This window comes from Lactuca saligna, chromosome 1 (assembly GCF_052625555.1).
Source record: "Lactuca saligna cultivar CGN05327 chromosome 1, ASM5262555v1, whole genome shotgun sequence".
Lineage (NCBI taxonomy): Eukaryota > Viridiplantae > Streptophyta > Magnoliopsida > Asterales > Asteraceae > Lactuca > Lactuca saligna.
This window is the reverse complement of record NC_136417.1, coordinates 10018876-10036223: the sequence shown is the minus strand read 5'-3', so window position 1 is coordinate 10036223 and position 17348 is coordinate 10018876.

Genomic DNA, 17348 nt, shown 5'->3' with positions numbered 1-17348 from the left:
AGAGTTTAAATTAGTAGCAGAACGAATAAGAAGAATCAAGTAGGCAGAAAGATAAAAGTTTCTCTATTATAAGAAGAAGGGAGAGTACCTTTTATTATGTTTTATGATAGGTCTTAATGATTAAGAACCATATCTCAATTGATCCTCTAAGTAAGTCTTAGTACAATTGTATGTCTGAGAAGAGGAATCAAGAATTGAAGAAATGGTTAAATCAAGAAGTCAATCACACTTCGTTCCAAAACAAGTCTTAGAGTTAAGATTGTGACATTGAGTGACAAGTCTTAAGAAGGTTTATAACAATCATCAAATGTGGAAAGTTGTGATGTCTTGGATAAGACAAAGACCAACTAGGACCAATTTTATGAAGTGTTTTGTCTTGGTAAAGGCTACACTAACTCTTGAATATTTGTTTGTCAAGAAATGTTTATTGAAAAGAGAATCTTATATGTCAAGGAGTCAGTGGGAGTCTTAATGGTCTTGAAAAAGGTTCAAGAACTTACAAGAATAAACCTTATCGATCATCACTAGCACACGAGTTGAGGTCTACAACCTATCGTGTTGACACTATCTTGTTTCTATGCAATTCCAATTAAGTTAATTATGCATGCGAGCTCTATGCGTTCTCATTTGAATGCATAAAAGGCAAGGACCTTGATCAATGAAAAGTACATTGATAAGAAAGGGTGATCTGGTTAACTACTTGGAAGACATGGTGGGCAGTCGTGTTACCATAAGGCAAGAGATCAAGATTGAGAAAGTTCGGTCCATATAAGTTTGGATTTGTCGCAAACTTTGGTTTTGACAATTCACATGGATATGAATACATACACCATTAAAATTTAAGTGTCATAAGATTCCCTCGTTCATGGAAATGACTGTGAGGAAATGCTTTCACTAAGAGAGATTTTAAGAAGATAGTGATTGTGAAAATTGCATTCTCAAATTCGATTATGGTTACGGTATCCCTTTCCATGATTCGAATTGTGAGATTTGGAAATTAGTCTGAATTGTTTAGACACACATATGAGCTATCTTAGACAGAGGTGTATGAGATTAAGAAGCTTAGATAAAAGATTATCAAAGCATTAAATATTAGAAATATGAACTCAAGAAATTCAATAGGTATTGTTTTTCTGGAAGTTAAGCTGTTTTCTAAATACATGTCAAAGCTAGTGGGAGCATAATTTTATGTTTATATGATAATAATCATCGTGATAATGGGAGCATAACAGTTGTGCTGGTATGATTATTAAGGCAAGTATTGCAAGTTAGCAATATTAATTATAGAAAACAAGAGTTATACTTTGCAAAGTCGTAAAGGTTGAATAGTTGTTTTGCTATAATTAAGGGAGAGAATATTGTACTTCATTTCAAAATCTAAAGCTTAGATTGAGAAATTTAGTCAAAGGATACATAGTGTGTTCTTAAATTTCGATTATGATTACGGTATCCCTCTTCATAGTTCGAATTGTAAGAATGAGACACATAAAATATTATGGCAGAAGATTGATAAAGCATCATATCTTTATGTAAGACGTTATGCATCGTGTCCCATACGCTTCGGGTATAGGATTGATTGCCAGTGCTATTATATCTGACCATTCTAAAATTTTCCAAATGTCTAGTGCATTTAGAGGGAAAAAGGACAAGAATCGGTTTTGACTAAGATAATTAAACAACTATCAAAGGATGATCCAAAGCTCGCTGAGGATTGGTCGCTTGTGAGTAGTTGGAAGTATGATATTGGATGGACCATATCGACATTATGAATAGATAAGATTCTATTAAGAATGAATTGTCATATGGCATATATGGAAATGTTTCCATATTGGGAGTTGGATATTGAGAGTCTATGTCTAGATTACAAACTTTTATGCAAAAGGATGTTCAAAGGAATGTACTTTGAGTGAGAAACATCACATCTATGGAATTGTCTTGTAAGAATTTCCGATAGAGAGTTTTGTAATTCATTAGCAATAGTCATTGTGACCTTAATGCAGTGACATTACAAAAGGATCATTGCATAAAATGTTAGAATCTGACGTATTCTATAAGTAGCAAGAATTTGATATTCTTACACTTGTGATAAGGATTGGGAGTTGTGAAATGAGTATGATTGGAAATGTGTTCATTTGATCTATTTCACAAAGTAAGGACGATAGGTAAACATTGTGTGTATGCTAAGTGCATGGGACAAGTATAATTATAATTCAAGTAAGAAGTTGATTACCCGAAACAACAAATAATGAGTAATCGATATGGTGATAAATAAAAGGTGTTTTATTTATACTCAAAGGTTTGAGGCCATATGGGATTAGTATTATTCTTGTGTTTCACTTTGCATGTTTTGACTTCCTGAATAATTTAATTGATTCAGAACAGTCAAATATTTCAAACGGACCACAGTCGTTCATATGTTGGAAGTAGGTATGAATGAAGACTGTCGTGAATTGGTGTGTGGATTGTCTAAAGTGTATTAGACATAAGCAATTGTTTGCTGCAATGTTCATGAGTGCTTATGATTTGAGCATTGGATTAAACCCACGCTCACTTGGATCACTTCATGGATTTTATCACGAGTGATAGGTGAGACGATAATATCTTATATTCTTGAAACCGAGATGTGTGAGTTGTGTCTTGCGAGTCGGTTGCACATTGATAATATGTAAACACACCAGTAACTTGGTGTTATAAAACATATTGTTGTGTGTAATTCGGTAAGTAAGTGCAAGAGAGCATTGAGTCAAAGTTTATCCGTTCCTTTTATCCAAAGTAGGATAAAGGTGATATCTTTGGGCCCCTCGATGATTTAGTGATTGCACCTAAGCGCTTGGCCAAGCCGAGACTAAATTGATGTGTTCAATTGTAGTCTGTTGTCAGTCGTCATAAATCGGAAGTCGGGAAATAGTATAGAGGGAATGATTAAGTTCATGTCTCATATATATACAATATCTAGAATGGAGGAATATATGATCCCTTATCTAAAGGACACGCGTATCTGATAAGATCAGAGTTGACAACGGCTTTGGAAAGCTACGTTTACAGATCAGGATCTGAAGTCATATGCAGAATAGTTATTAGACTTATCCAAGTGGGAGACTGTTGGATTAGTGTCTAAGTCCATAACTATTTTTGTATGTACTTGACCCGATGGTGCATGGTCCTTTTGGGTTGCCTTCACCAAAGCAATTTGATAGGATGAATTATGGAGAGAAAGGATTAATTATGATTTATTAATATATTATGAGAATAATATATTAAAGGAGAAATCATATTGTTTAATTAATATTAGTCAAGAATTAATAAGAATTAAGTTTGTGGCTAAAAGACATTAATTAAACTTAAGGGACTGGAACTGTCAATTGTGTGATAGTTGAATATTAGGCTAATGGACTCCATAGATGATGGAGTGGATGAATTCTATGGGAAACCCATTAGAAATCGTCCAAGGCCTCTAAGGAGGGAGTCCATGGGTTGCTTAGGTCCTAAGCATCCAAATTAGGGTTTCCTTGTAAGATAACCCTAATAGCTTCACTATTTAAAGGACCCTTAAGCCCCAAAAACGTGGTGAACTTGTTCTATAGGGTTTCCACACGTTTTGGGCAGCCTCCTCTCTCCTTATTCTTCATCCTCTTGCTCTTGGTGTTTGTGAGCCATTAGAGGAGTGATATTTGTGACTCTAAGCTTTCCAAAGTCATTACAAGGAGGATTTGAGATTGTTATTGCTACATAACAATCAAGGTAAGATCTAAACCTATTTCTTATGTTAATATGATTACTTGTATGCTAGAACTAGGGTTTAAAGTCTTGGATACATTGCATGTAAAATAGAGAAACCTAGATCCAAGCATTAGGGTTTGTATGAGCACATAGGATGTTCTTATGGCTAAAACCCATCATTTATTGAGGCCTGATTTCTAGATCTCACTCGCTTTCCTCTTTTTCGATTCCATATACCATTTTTAGTTAGAGTTTCTGAGAGAAAGAGAGAGCATTTATGGTGTTCATTGGAGTTTAAAGATGGAATAGAGAAGAACGAGGAGAGAAAATAAAAACAAAGATGGTGGTCTGTGATAGCTTGGTGATGTTGGCAAGGAAGACAAATGACTAGGGAAGAAAGAAAAGGAGATGGAGGTCGTCCGGTATTTCTCTTTGTCGACAGCGGTGAGTCGTTTCTGAGTTGGGATTCCGAGTTGCAAGCAAGTCATATCTCATTTGTAATGTCAAAAGAATCTAAACACAAAGATGATGAAAGAAATAGAGGTGGTGATGGATTGTCGGCCAGCGGTACCGACCATGGTTGTCTGGCCGTCATGTTCAGATAGTTGTGATTATTGTTGTTTCTATTAATGTTTTTAGCTTTAGGTTAGAAATTTAGGGTTTATTAGTGAAAAGACTAAACTGCAAAAATGGTCCCTGTGGTATGTCAAAAATTGCCACTTTGATCCAAAAAGTTTTAGAATTGCATCAGTGGTCCAAAAATTTCATTTTGTTGCGAGTTTGGTCCAAAACAATTTACAAATTCTTCAAATGACGAATTTTCCCCTTTTCTATTTTGTTTCTTTTCTTTTCTTTAATATTATTTAATTACAATAAAATAAAAAATAAAAAACAAATATAGCCTTCTTCCCTCTTCACAGGCTCAATCTCACCCTCTTTCTATTTACTCTTTGCCAGAATCATCAACACGACTGCCGGAAATTGAAATCCACCATCGTCCTCTATCTACTACTCCGACGACGGCTTCGCCTCTACAAACACTACCTTGGCGAACACAACAATAATCACTTCGTCTATCTCCTTCTTCGAAGACATCATCGTTTGAAATCCTACTATGCGTCAGAATGGCGGTGGCAGTTCATTGCTAGGGTTTTCGGTGACCAATTGATAGGCGACGACAGTTGGTTGTTATGGTTTTTGGCTACTAATTGTGGCGGCGGCAGTTTCTCTTTCCTGCTAGGGTTTTGGACCACCTCACCACCTACCGTGGATGTTATCTCTTGATTTACCGAGCTAGGGTTTGCAACGCTGTTAACCTCAACCATCGTCTTCGTCGAGTTGCAGATCGGAGCTAAGGTTTGCATATCCACCATGTATTTATGTACAACTTTGTGGGTTTACAAGCACGATTTCGACGTCCGTCAATGAGAACGGAGTCAGATCCAGGGTTTTTGCAGATCTTGAAGAATTCGAACGACTGTGTGTGATTTTACAAATCTAGTAATTAGTTCTTGTGATTTATAAATTCTTGTAATCAGGTTTTCATGTGGGTTTACAAATCTTCATGTGTCGAAGTTGATCCAAATCTGATATTGGTTTAATCTTCGTATGTTTAAGAAAAAATGAGATTGGTTGGTATGTGTGTAAGTGTGTGTGTTTGTGTCGAAGCTGGTTCAAATATTCATGTGGTTCCTAGATCTTCATCTTGATTTTGAGTTGCATAACTGGAAAATTTTGTTTGAGTTCATCAGATGGTAGTGATCGGTGGTGACTGGTTGTAGTGGCATCAGTGGTGATCGGTGGTGCGATGGTGTTGACCGGTGGTGGGATTTCATTGACCGGTAGTGGACTGGTGGTGCTGGTGGTGTGTTGGTCAGTAATCATTTTGGGAGAGAGAGAGAGAGAGATAGATAGAGAGTAGTAAGGGGTTTTATTTTTGTATTATTTTTAATTGTTATTTTAAATGTTGTAATAAAAAAAATAAAAAAATATATAATAATAAGGGGCAAATCCATCATTATAAAAAGTTTTAAAACAAGTTGGACTAAAATCGCAACAAAATCAAAGTTTTAGACCACTGGTACTAATCCAAACTTTTTTGGACCAAAGTGACAATTTTTGCCATACCACAAGGATCTTTCGTACAGTTTTGTCTAGTAAAAAGGAAGTAGGGTGGGTGGGGATGTAATTTACTCTTTATTTTTTTTTAATAAATACAATTTTTTTTATAAATAAATTAAAAATATAATAATAATGGTAATATAGTCTTTTTATGCTTGATAAAGGATGAAGCGTGTATGTTTAAACTTATGAGGGATGAAGCGTGTAATTTTTAACCAAACGAAGGACGGTTCAAGTTATTTTTTGAAAATACGGGACTGGACGTGTCTCTTAACACAATCACGAGGGACGATTCGTGTAATTTACTCTAATTCTTTACTAGTATTTTGTCGCCCGTGCTTCGTGACAGTGCCAATACATTATGTAAATTGAATTTTGATAATTGTATTGATAAACCTTAGGTATCATTTCATTTGTTGGTTAGTAAATAAACAAGGCTAATATCACTCTCGGATGAAAAATAACATTTTATAAAGTTCAAAGCCAATGGATCAAAATGATATTTGATAGAGTTGAAGGTACACGTACATAAAAATTAGTTGGTATGATTATTTTATTAAGTTAATGAATGACAGTTAAAATAAAAAAAATATTACATTTGAATTGATTCATACATAAGAAGCAATGAAATATACATAAAAATTTTAAAAAATTAGGTCGAAACATAGATAAATTTAAATTTATACTGGTATATACATAAGAAAAACAAGTAATAAAAGTTTTAAATTTACATCAAAATGTTGACCCCTTGAATATATGTTAAGAAGAATAAATATAAAAGTTTTGGAAACAAAAAGGCTTGAAAGTAAGATATTACAAACCTAAAAATGGACGTGATAAAGAAAAAAAGAAAAAAAAAAGATAAAAGAATAAGAGCTGAAATTGCCAAGTAACGATTAAGATGAAAAAGAAATTGAAATTGTTAAACATAAAGAAAAAGAAAAAGAAAAAAAAACTAAATGTGAGGAGAGAAATTAAATATCATTCTATTCTTTTATTTGTTTTTTTATTCATTTAAAACATGATAGTATATTAAAATATAATTAATATTATTCAATATTGTCAATGTTTCACATGAATAGAAATATAAATGAAAAAATATACAGATGAGAATATAATTTCTAATGTACCAACTAAAGTCACCATCAAAGTTGCTAAATATAGTATAATTTATTTTGCTACATATAGTATAATTTATTTCATTTTGGACATATGTCATCAATCAATTCTTTCATTTTGGATATGTGTTTGTTTATACTTCATACTAATATACTATCTTCTAGACACACCCATGTTTTTTGTGCGCTCTCATTCTATTAATTAATAGTTTGTGGACGCTAACTTACATTTCAGTAACGAACATTAGTATGGACTCATTCATCTCAACATTATAAATTACCATATAATTAGTGTAGTACTCCATATAAACAATTATATAAAATTATTTTATGAAAGACCATGTATAAAGTGCTTAGTGGTGAAATATCGTCCACTATGCTATCAATTATACACACACGCAAATTAATATTTTTATTATATATATATATATATATATATATATATATATATATATATATATATATATATATATATATATATATATATATATATATATATATATATATATATATATATATATATACTCCATATAAACAATTATATAAAATTATTTTATGAAAGACCATGTATAAAGTGCTTAGTGGTGACATATCGTCCACTATGCTATCAATTATACACACACGCAAATTAATATTTTTATTATATATATATATATATATATATATATATATATATATATATATATATATATATATATATATATTTTGTTGGAATAGTGTCTAAGGCTGTAACTATATTTGACCCGATTGAGCATGGTCCTTTTGAGTTGCCTTCACCATAGCAACTTGATAGAATGATTTATAATGAGAGAAGAAATATTATTAATATATTATGAGCATGGTTGCAGAAATCGGGATTAATCGGCGATTAATGGTGGATTAATCGTTTGGCGTTCTCCAACCGTCGAGGATTAGGACATTAATCGGGAATTTAGGATTAATCGGGTTTGACGGGATTAATCGGCCTTGGCGGGATTAATCGGTCAACAAAAGTCAACAAAAATAAAAAAAATCGAAAAAAGTCAAAAAAGTCAAAAAAAGGTCAAAAAAATTTCAAAAAACCAACTATCTTTTTTTACTAAAAAATTTTCAAAATTTCAAATATTATACCAAAATATTCATATTTTCGTATTTCCAAATTTCCAAATTACAAATTTTCTTATTTTCTAATTTTGAAGTACTTGTTTTTCTTAAGATATATTAATATTTAATTAATTTTAATATTTTATTAATAATCTATGGTCCCCGATTAATCCTCGATTAATCCCCGCCAAGACTGATTAATCCCTTAACACTAGTCGACCGTCGAGCTACCGTCAAGCGATTTTTACAACCTTGATTATGAGGATAATATAAGGAATAATAATATTGTTATTTGATTAATATAAATCAGGAATTAATTTGGTGACTTAAAGAGATTAATTGAATAAAGGGGCATAAACTATCAATTGTATGATAGTTGTACTTTGGGCTATAATCTCTTATGGATAATGGGTGGACGGATTTTAGGGTCTGGATGAGGCTAGAATCGTCCAAAGGCTTATCAATAAGGAGATTGGATTGCTTAGGGCTTAAGTTATCCAATTAGGGTTTAAGGGTGAAACCCTAGGAGGCTCACTAGTATAAATAGACCAATGGGGTCAGGGAAATCGGAGAGATCCTCCTTAAGGAAACCCTGGCCGATTTCTAGCCTTCTTCATCTCTCTCTAATCATCCTCTTGCTAAGTTGGTGTTTGTAAGCCATTAGAGGAGTGACATTTGTGACTCTAAGCTTCAAGGACAAGAAGATTCAAGCAAGCAATTCAAGGTAATCTTTTAGATCTGATTTCATGTGCTATTAGATGAATGTTTTCATTAGATCTATTAATCAAAGACTTGGATACATTGCATGTTCAATTAGAGAAACCTAGATCCAAGCATTAGGGTTTGTATGTGCACATAGGAATGTTCTTATGGCTAAAACCCAACAGTGGTATCAGAGCCTAGATTGGTTTCTATTGAATTGATGCTTTGGTTGCTTGTTTGTTAATTGCAAAATTTGATTTTTGTCCATCTGCATGATGAACTCGTCGAGTTCCATAGTGGACTCGGCGAGTAGGCCTCAACTCGGCGAGTCCATTGTAGTACTCGGCGAGTTCGAGCGTCAGGAAGAGCTAATTTCGGGATTTCTTGCTATTTATCTTATGGAAACTTGCCTTTATCTTAATGGGTCAATATAAATCCGATTTTAATATATATTTGAGTATATTCTTGACCTAATTAAAGATAATCACCAATTAATTGAATAATAATTTCCTTATGTGATAATTGATTAATTATTTTAATTAAATTGGTAAATTTATTTGCAAGAAACATCAAATATGGATAATTGTGAAATTAAATGGTTAATTTAATTATTTGTTATTTGATCCCTTGTCTTTTGAAAAGTTAAAACTAATCCTCAAGTTTTGAAATTTAGTTTTGTGATTAAAAGTTTAATTTGAACAATTTAAATTTCAAACCCTAGAATTTTACAAGTTTAAAATTCAACCCTATACTTTATATGATTGCAAGTTTAATATATATATATATATATATATATATATATATATATATATATATATATATATATATATATATATATAATCAAAATGTTAGTCTTACCGTTAGTAGGCCTCATTCACGAAGCCGGTCTATAAGGAGGGTATAAGGTTGCGGCCTATAAAATGGCGCTTAATGGGTGTACACTCACACCCACCGCTTGCTTGATCGGTGGAGGGTCGTTAGCCGAATGGGTAGGATAGGGCAACTCTATCTCCTCGTTAAAAGTATAATATTAAATACAAAGTAACTACATGTTTTTCCAAAATTCCCAATCCTAGTTACTTTAGGAAAAGTGAATTGATGCAATCCCATGAAACTACACTTTGCACCCTTGCTAAGAAGTTAGTGGAGCGTGTGTGGTTTACCGGCACACTAATTGGTTCTAAGCTAAGGTGGCAAAGGGTGATTCATTGTTTATCATAGTTCGGTGGAGCGTGTGTGGTTTACCGGCACATCAAATAGGTGATTGTTACAATGAAGGCACCGTGTAGATTTGCATGGTTATTCACACCCACTTTGTGATCCTCGGTATCCCAGTCACAAACGAGAGGGGCATATCGAGATTTAAACATGCCATTGAAAAGTTCAATGAATCTCATCGAAATCTAGGAATTCTCAATGCGTTTAAAACTTAAAGGTAATGTTTTCATGGTGGAGAATTAGTGAATCGTCATTCACTTACCTTCAAATTGTTTGCATGATTGGATTACGACATCCCTTTTCTAATATGTAAATAATGTTGTTGGATCCTAGCCTTAATTTTTCTTATTGGGTGATAATTAGGGATTCAAATTCTAATCAATCTTTGTCCTTTTTATATATAGATTTCGAACGCGAACAACGCTGCTGCTAGTTCATTCACATTGATGAGCCTTTGCCAAAAGGTGACTTTCAATGGAACGAACTTTAGCGAATGGATGAGATACATTCGCACGATTGCTCGCTACGAGGACAAGGAGTATGTCCTCGACGAAAAACTCAAAAAGATCAATCCAGAAATCGCTACTCCGGCTGAAATCACCGCTTTTGAAACTCATGAGAGTGATGCAACGAAGGTTCATTGCATCATGATAGCCACTATGAACTCCGAATTCCAAAAGTCCTACGAGGACATGTATCCGTATGAAATGCATCAAGACTTATTGGAGAGATACCATCAAAACGTGAGGCAGGAGCGTTACGAGATCTTCACTAACATGATCTCTGCTAAAATGGGACATGGAGAATCTCTAACCATACACTTGCAAAAGATGCAAAGGTATATCGATCGTCTTTGCAAGTTGAATGTCGACTTTGGGGAAGATTTGGCTATCGACATGGTACTTTATTCCTTGACTCCGTGTTACAACCAATTTAGGATGACCTACCACATGAACAAGGAAGAGGTCACCCTAAATAAGCTCCAAGGTCTCCTAAGGGTTGCTGAGAGCAACCTCAAGGACAAGTCTGTTGCACTAACTCCCAATCCACCCGCTGCTCCTGTTTTGGCTATTGGGTAAGGAAGGGGCAAGAAGAGGAAGGCTCCGTCTAAGAGCCACCGCAAGGGAAAGTCCCGAGATGGTTCCTCTTCTAATGGGACCAAAGTTGATCCCACTAAGCCCAACTCTAACCCAAAGGAGGCAGAGTGCCACCATTGCCACAAAATAGGGCATTGGAAGAGAAGCTGCCCAGAATACCTGCAAGCTATAAAGGAAGGAAAGATCAAGCCATCTTTCGCAGGTATTTACACAATTAAATCTAATGATTCATCTCATGCTATTTCTTGGGTCCTCGATACCGGGTGTGGTTATCACATTTGTTCTGAATTGCAGGGACTAAAAAGAAATAGGGATGTGGAGCGTGGAAGAATAAATCTAATCATGGGGAACAGAAGATCGTCGCTTGTGACCAAGATTGGAGTGTATTCTCTAGTGCTTAGTAATGGATTATGTTTAGATTTGGATAATTGTTGCTACTCGCCAGAAATGGCAAGAAACATCATTTCGTTTCATGGTTTGTTTAGACAAGGATTTAGATTTTATTTTAATAATGAGAATGGTTCTATTTATGCTTATCTAAATGGTGTCTTATATTTTGAAGCAATGCCATGTAATGGAATTTATGAAACTGTTATGATTGTATATAACCTAGGAAATGATGTTTTATGCATGGATTCTTCCAATAGTATGGATAGAGCATCCTTGTGGCATTGTCGTCTTGGACATGTCAACAAGAAGCGCATTGCCCAACTCCAAAAGAATGGAGTGTTGGAGTCATTCGACCTTAGGGAAGATGACACATGCGAATCTTGTTTACTTGGAAAGATGACCAAGTCACCCTTCACTAGAACATGTGAAAGGGGTGAGGGTTTATTGGACCTCATACATACCGATGTGTATGGACCCTTTAGATCAACCACAAAGGATGGGAACCACTTCTATGTGACTTTTACCGATGACTATAGTAGATATGGGTATATTTACTTAATCAAGCAAAAGTCAGACACGTTTGAAAAGTTCAAAGAGTTCAAAAATGAAGTGGAGAATCAATTGGGCAGGAAAATCAAGATGCTTTGATCCGATCGAGGAGGAGAGTACCTAAGTCTTGAATTCCACGACTATCTCAAAGAATGTGGAATAGTTTCGCAATTGACGCCACCTAGGACACCACAGTTGAATGGTGTGGCAGAAAGGCGTAATCGAACCTTGCTAGACATGGTTCATTCTATGATGAATCGTGCTTCACTATTTATCTCATTCTGGGGGTATGCCTTAGAGACTGCCGCCCATATCCTTAACCGAGTCCCTACGAAGAAGGTTGCCAAAACACCTCACGAGATATGGACAGGGAAAGTTCCCTCGTTAGCACATATCAAGGTTTGGGGTTGCGAGGCTTTTGTAAGACGAGATACTCACGACAAGCTCGAACCTCATAGTGAGCGATGTATTTTCATTGGCTACCCGCATAAATCCTTTGGATATCTCTTCTATAGACCGAGTGACAATGTTGTCTTCGTTGCGAGGAGAGGGGTTTTCCGAGAGCGAGAACTCTTAAGCCAAGGAGACAGTGGGAGGAAAATCGAGCTTGAAGAGATTCAAGAATCGATTGATGAAGGAACCTCTACCGTTGGCAATCAACCCGAGGAGGAAACTCCGGTTGAACCCATTGACCAGTTCTTACCTCTTAGACGTACCGAAAGAGTTAGAGTTCAACCCCAGTTTTATGGTTTTCATATTACTACCAAAGGGGACACATATATTAGTGATGGTACACTATTAAATCTAGATGAACCTAATAGCTTTAAGGAAGCCATGGCAGGCCCGGAGTTTGCAAAATGGAAAGAGGCAATGGATAGCGAGATCCAATCCATGTATGACAACCAAGTTTGGAATTTGGTTGATAATGTGTCCGGATGTAAGACCGTTGGGTGCAAATGGATCTTCAAGAAGAAGACCGACGTGGATGGAAACGTACACACGTATAAGGTGCGATTGGTTGCGAAGGGCTTTACTCAAACTCCCAGAGTTGACTATGATGAGACCTTCTCACCAGTTGCGAAGATAAAGTCTATTAGAGTGATGCTAGCTATTACCGCATTTCATGATTATGAGATTTGGCAAATGGATGTCAAGACCACTTTCCTTAATGGGAAGTTGGCTGAGGATGTTTTCATGGCTCAGCTGGAGGGTTTTGTTGATCCGAAGCATCCCAATAGAGTGTGTAAGCTTGAGAAGTCCATTTATGGACTTAAGCAAGCATCTCGCAGATGGAATCTTTGCTTCGATGAGAAAGTCAAAGAGTTTGGATTTGTACGAAGCGAAGATGTATCATGTGTATATGTCAAAGCCAGTGGGAGTATAGTTAACTTTCTCGTTTTGTATGTCGATGACATACTGCTCATAGGAAACGACATCCCGACACTGCAGGAGGTTAAGTCCTGGCTCGGGAAGTGCTTCGCTATGAAGGACCTCGGAGAGGCTTCCTATATTTTGGGAATAAGGATAGTGAGAGAAAGAAGTAAGAGACTAATAGGACTTAGTCAGAACACTTACTTAGATAAAGTACTAAAACGTTTTGGTATGGAAAATTCGAAGACGGGAGATTTACCGATACAAAGTAATGCCAAGTTGAGTAAGACTCAAAGTTCGAGTACCGAAGCAGAGATAGCAGAGATGAGTCGAGTACCTTACGCTTCCGCAGTTGGCTCAATCATGTATGCTATGACTTGTACTCGCCTTGATGTAGCCTTTGCTTTGAGCATGGTTAGTAGATATCAAGGGAACCCTGGCAGAGCACATTGGATTGTGGTCAAGAATATCCTTAAGTACCTTCGGAGGACCAAAGAATGGTTTTTAGTCCTTGGGGGGAGTGATGAATTAAAGGTGCGAGGGTATAGTGACGCCAGCTTTCAGACCGACAGGGACAACTACCGTTCGCAGTCGGGCTGGGTCTTTACTCTTAATGGAGGAGCAGTAACTTGGAAGAGTTCCAAGCAGGAAACCGTAGCTGATTCAACGTGCGACTCAGAGTACATTGCAGCGAGCGAAGCGTCGAAGGAGGCAATATGGTTAAATAACTTCATTGGTGATCTTGGAGTTGTGGCTGCCATAAAGGAGCCTATGGAAATTTTCTGTGATAATGAAGGAGCGGTTGCCTTAACCAAGGAACCGAGGGATCATGGTAGATCTCGTCATATCGACAGAAAATATCATTTCATTAGACATCAAGTAGAAGAAGGACACCTCATGGTGAGAAGGATATCATCAGAAGATAACCTAGCAGATCTGCTTATGAAGAGACTGAGTAGGGTTAAGCATTTGCAGCATGCTAGGAGTATTGGGCTGAGAGATGATATAAGATTAGATTAGATAGTTTTTGAAACTTATAATAGATAAATGTTATTTAACATTTGATGAATAAATAAAGGAGTATTATTTATAAGTAAGGTTACTGTCTTATGTTAAATGTTTAACTATTGTTTCACTTTGCATGTTTTGACTTCCTGAATAATTAAGTTGATTTGGAATAATCGAATTATTCAAACGATCCACAATCGTTCATATGTTGGAAGTAGGTATGAATGAAGATTGTCATGAATTGGTGTGTAGATTGTCTAAATGGTATTAGACATAGCAAAAGTTTGCTGCAACGTTCATGAGTGCTTATGAACTAGTTTTAAGCATTGGAACAAACCCGCGCTTGCTGGAATCACCTTATGGAATTTGACGAAAAGGTTGATCGCAAGACGATAATATCATATGGTCTTAAAACCTAGATATATGGTTTGTTATTTGTTAGTTGGTTGTACATTGATAATGCGAAACCGCATCAGTAAATTGATGTTATAAAACGTATTGTTGTGTATAATTGATTAATGAATAAGTAAATGCATATAAGTCGAAGTTTATCTGTTACTTTTATCCTAAGAGGGTAAAAGCGATATCTCGGCCGCTCGATGATTTGATTTGACTTATGTGTCGGGCCTGGTCAGAACTAAATTGATGTGTTCGATTAAGTTCTATGTCAAATAAATTTGAGATCGAGAAACCAAATGCTGAACAATTGGTTCCATAGAATTGATAGCATGATATCTAAACAGAGGACTATACGATCCCTTATCTAAAGGACAAAATTGATAAGATCAGAGTTTGACAGCGTCTTTGAGAGCTACGATTGCTAATCGGTATATATAGTTACTAGACTTATCCAAGTGGGAGACTGTTGGAATAGTGTCTAGCTGCAACTATATTTGACCCGATTGAGCATGGTCCTTTTGGGTTGCCTTCACCATAGCAACTTGATAGGATGATTTATAATGAGAGAAAAAATATTATTAATATATTATGAGGATAATATAAGGAATAATAATATTGTTATTTGATTAATATAATTCAGGAATTAATTAGGAATTAATTTGGTGACTTAAAGAGATTAATTGAATAAAGGGGCATAAACTGTCAATGGTATGATAGTTGTACTTTGGGCTATAATCTCTTATGGATAAGGGGTGGACGGATTTTAGGGTCTGGATGAGGCTAGAAATCGACCAAAGGCTTATCAATAAGGAGATTGGATTGCTTAGGGCTTAAGTTATCCAATTAGGGTTTAAGGGTGAAACCCTAGGAGGCTCATTAGTATAAATAGACCCATGGGGTCAAGGAAATAGGAGAGATCCTCCTTGAGGAAACCTTGGCTGATTTCTAGCCTTCCTCATCTCTCTCTAATTATCCTCTTGCTAAGTTGGCATTTGTAAGCCATTAGAGGAGTGACATTTGTGACTCTAAGCTTCAAGGACAAGAAGATTCAAGCAAGCAATTCAAGGTAATCTTTTAGATCTGATTTCATGTGCTATTAGATGAATGTTTTCATTAGATCTATCAATCAAAGACTTGGATACATTGCATGTTCAATTAGAGAAACCTAGATCCAAGCATTAGGGTTTGTATGTGCACATAGGAATGTTCTTATGGCTAAAACCTAACATATATATATATATATATATATATATATATATATATATATATATATATATATATATATATATATATATTGTATTACACCTATTTTTATTTGTCTAAATGAAACTTAAAATTTATTTGCCAAATTATACATCATTTGCATAGTAACATAATAAAATCATAGTGTATATATATATATATATATATTCTAAATGTACTTTTGTATAGTGCATTTATTCTCACCATAATTATATTAGACTTTACCTTTTACCTAATTTAAACCCTTGTAATGTTCAATTCCCTTATTTAAAGTCATGAAAATCATTATTATGGATCTCTTTAACAAGTAATTTGTTTTTATTTCAAAAGTTTATGTTTTTTTTCATCTATTTCCCATAAATTTTCTTTTTAAAATTATTATGTGTTCTCCCGCGTTTAACGCGGGTTATAATCTAGTTAATTATAAAACAGTTTCAATTAATTTATCAAATCATAATAAATTAATAAACTAATTCTTTTAAACTTTTTTGTTTTTTAAATTTCAATTGCTCAAATGGTTTTGAGGGTAATCTAAAAATATATTGTTATTATTAGAAATATTAACAATATTAATAACTTTGAACACTTTTTCTAACATTAAGAAGACCTTGAAACCCCTATCTATCAGCCTTTAATTATCTACAAAGTGCAACATAAACATTAGCTAGAATCGGGTCTGAATCGGTTAATCAATTATCTACAAAGTGCGACATAAACCCTAGCTAGAATCGGGTCTCAATCAGTTAATTGACAACCACGTTAATGGACTGTTAGTTAGCTGCAAAACAGTCAGCTAACAATCAACTAGCTACACATCGATTAGTGGTTCATCAACTAGCTACTAGTCATAAATTATCATGTCACATTAAATAATATTGTTATCATTTTGAATATACTAGCAATATCTTTGTAATCTATTAAGAACTGTACATACTTTTTTTTTTGTTAAAGTTGGGTTCATAATTGTTGACCATGTCATTCCACCCCGACCAGGAAACCCAATTCACCGAAAAATGATTTTGCACAGCAGCTTTGAGCAATAAGCAATGAGGCCATGAAGCCAATGAAGGATGGTGACTTTGGGTCACTAGTCATCAAACTAAGAATAATTAGGGATTGTATCGACAATGGTTAATAGTGGGTTTTAGATCGACAACCTTACAATGCCATTCTGGCAAAGTTACTCCCACGGGTTCATTCAGGAAAAAAAAATCTTAAAATAATAAATTAAAAGTGTTTTTATTTAAGCTGCTATGTTCTCTTAACTAAATATAAAAGTACAAGATTTTGTAGTTATTTTTTCCAACTATCACCCTCTTGTAGAAAACTC